Source organism: Cyprinodon variegatus, unplaced genomic scaffold, assembly GCF_000732505.1.
Source record: "Cyprinodon variegatus isolate N-32 unplaced genomic scaffold, C_variegatus-1.0 Scaffold1951, whole genome shotgun sequence".
Taxonomy (NCBI): domain Eukaryota; kingdom Metazoa; phylum Chordata; class Actinopteri; order Cyprinodontiformes; family Cyprinodontidae; genus Cyprinodon; species Cyprinodon variegatus.
In genome coordinates this window covers 14,052-17,342 of record NW_015152404.1, presented here as the reverse complement: position 1 = coordinate 17,342, position 3,291 = coordinate 14,052, and the positions used below count along the sequence as shown (strand labels likewise).

The 3,291-nt window shown below is 35.7% G+C and overlaps 1 protein-coding gene across 1 annotated transcript in view; it reads right to left on the bottom strand.

The window, feature by feature from the left end:
- LOC107104917 (major histocompatibility complex class I-related gene protein-like) overlaps positions 1-2,459 on the bottom strand; it is a 28,405-nt gene extending 25,946 nt beyond the window's left edge. Inside the window, exon 1 of the mRNA XM_015405034.1 lies at positions 2,343-2,459. The gene's annotated coding sequence lies outside the window, so the exon portion shown is untranslated. The remainder of the gene's footprint in view (positions 1-2,342) is intronic.
- Positions 2,460-3,291: the final 832 nt, after the last annotated feature.

Genomic DNA, 3,291 nt, shown 5'->3' with positions numbered 1-3,291 from the left:
TCCCAGATCTCCAGATGCATTTGAGATATCAAAAAAGTACTCCAGAGTGTTGTTTAGCATGGGGGTGAGTAGAAAATAAAGGCTAATCATGTTTTGGGTGTACTATTCCTTTAAGGTAGAAGTCACAATGTCAGGGGAAAGTGGCAACTTGGCAGAGCCTGCGCGCTCTTAATGCTTTTATGAGATTCCAAATGTAGGTTTATTTTGAAAATAAATAAAAGCATTTCTAATAATTCATTTTAATTAGAAAATTAGGGCACATTTTCTTCAAACTAAGAACAATGGAGCTTCAAAATAAACAGAAAATCAGATATATTCTTAATGAAAGGCAGACAACAAGTATGAGAGATCGTCATGAAACCAGTGTTGTTTTTGACAGCATCTTAGATTTGGTCTTAGTCTTCAGGATGAAAACTATTATTAGTTTGAATCACATTATAGTCATTACAATATGTGAAAGTTTTAGTCTGTTTTAGTTGACTACAACTTAAAAAGATTTTAGTCTAGTTTTAGTCAGTTTTATGTTGCAAATAGGTTAACCTTTACAATTTTGAATAACAGCCAGACTGACAGCTCTTGTCTTGATACTACAATAGCTGGGTATAGAATGCTGCCGTGCAGTTCATCATTGCTGTTGGGCAGAAAACTTTGATTTATAGCATTCAAATAAACTTTCTGAATTAATGCACTACATTGTAAAAAAAAGTGTCTCACAAAAATGTGAAAATAGCAGATCGAGTTCAACACATTATATTGGTTAAAATAGCAGACAGTTAAGCTGACAAAACATACATGGTTTCCATCGTAAAGCAAACACTTCCTGATCTACTATGAATTACGCATTACACACAGATCAATAAAATCTTCATTGCTCAAAAAAACAAATAACAAAACATCAGAACAGATCATATCAGAGTTTGTCAGAGTTAAGCATGCAGTACTGGACCATTCCGGGATATTTTTTCAGACCTATCTGCAGCATGTGCAACGCTGGGTAGCAGATTGAGAGCAGGATCAAACAGGACACAGCTGCACGGCTGATACTGCTTAGCAGATAACTGTACAATGATGCATTTGAAACATCAGACCAACAACCGACAATTTTAATTTAGTCTCATTGACGAAAACTCAAACCTATGACTTGTGTAAGTCATCAGGGATCCATGTTTAGCTCGTCAGTTTTCGATTGACGCTTCGAATAAGAAGCGTAAATTAAATAATTTTGTCATCCTCATCGCTGACAAAAACAACACTGCATGAAACAGTATGTTAACTAGACCAACAGAGCAACTTCAAAGTTGATTACATAATAAGCCTGTAATGGTCAAGACATGATGAATTAAGTGTGATCAGGTAAGATGTATAAACTCAAACACTGTGCACACCGTTTCAGATTTGATAAACTGCTTTGCAGGTTCCAAGTATTGATGTTGTAATACGTTCCTCAAATAAATTCTTGCACTTTGACTATCAGTGTACATATTCACGAGTGCACACACAAAAAGAAATGTGCCTGCTATTCAGCTTTTTATATACATTTAATAATAAATTATCAGATTTGAAGTTCAGTTTCCCATATGTTATTTATTTACTTAACATTTAAACATCTGCCTTGTCAAGGATTTGTCATATTTTTCACAATCAATTTATAAAATACCAATTTTTATGGAATGTAAGAAGTCAGCAGCCACAGCTTTTTCTCTTTACGGTTCCCTTAAGGTGATAATTCCTCCCATTTCAGCATTGATGTGTTTTTAAATGTAGACAATTCAGTCTCTTTAAATTAATCTTACAAGCAATTGATTTTTTTCAGACTGCAGAGAAGAGTCCAAAAAAAAATTAATCTTTTCAGATATGGCTTTCAAAAAATATAGATCAATATAGATAAGATGAAGTCAAAGTTATATCTTATTTATTTAGATATTTTAAACATGCTAGAATGATAGATTTCATTAGAGAATATAAACAGCTGTAACAACATTAATGTTCATACATTTAAATAAGATATAGTAGACAGTCTAAAGCCAAGTCTGTAAGTTTTAAAAACGTGGGAATTGCTAGGAAATCCTGCAGGTTAAAAAGTCAAGTACTCTGTTAGGAACATGAGACACAATTGGATCTCTGACATAAGATGGGGTTTAGTTATTTAGGACTTTTTTTGTAAGGAGGAGGATCTTAAATTCTATTCTGGATTCAGCAGGAAGCCAATGGGGGGACGCTGAACAAACAAAATAAAACCAAAAACACAAAACAGAGCAGAGCAGAGCAGACAGAAGCACAGCTTCTGTCTGCTCTGTTAATCTGCTCTGTTCTAGACTGATTCCTGGATTCTACTGGCTTACCGAACTTGGACTGTTCTTCTAACCTCGGCTTGGATTCCCCTTCTTTACCTCATCGGCTCTCTGATCTTCTGGTCTGTGAACTTAGTTCTGCTGCGACTTCGGCTTTGGATATGCCCTTCAAGACTCTTTTGCCGCTCAAAGTTGGCTGGCTTCAGCTCCACTCTTCACCCAGAGCTCTAGGGGCGGCGCCCGCTTCAAGCAGAGGACAATTTCCCCCTTGGATTCATCTCCTTCCTCTGGGAACCAACTGAACTCTGAACCAGATCAGTGACTAATAACAGGCTGATAACAGAAAGAGAAAATAGTCACTGATCTGGTTTCTGTTCCTAGATGGGATACGGTTTATCTGCTCCAGGGGAAGAGCAGCCGCATGCAGACTTGTGCAATATGCTGATGCGTGATGACGCACACAGACTTGTTTTGAACTAATCCATATCTATCCTCTTTGAATATTGTGTCCAAGGTTTTGAGTTTATGACAGTTAAAATGCACCTTTGTGGCTTTAGTTTTATAAGCGGTGGCTGAGGGAGAGAGAACATGTCAAAGAACAAACAGCAATGATTGCTCATGTGGACATCTTCTACACATAAATTTGTATAAATTTGTAGACCTAAATAGAAGACTAGATCTAATATGGCCCTTTAGATGTGTGGAGTAAGTTACATGCTGCTTAAAGTTAAAAGCTTCAGTCATTGATAAAAATTCCATTGTAGAGTTTGATATCATTGTCAATATGGAGGTTAAATCCCCAAGGATTAAAACTTTTTCCAGTTTTATTAAAGACGAAAAAAAGTCAATAAAATAATTTTAAAAGATGCCAACTGGGCCAGGAGGTTATACAGATAGATAATGACAAACATTAAAATAATCTAAAGTCAGCTAACCTTAAAGAAAAAAGGATAAAATAAATAAAGAACAAAACATCCAGCTTGTGTCCAAATAATAATGT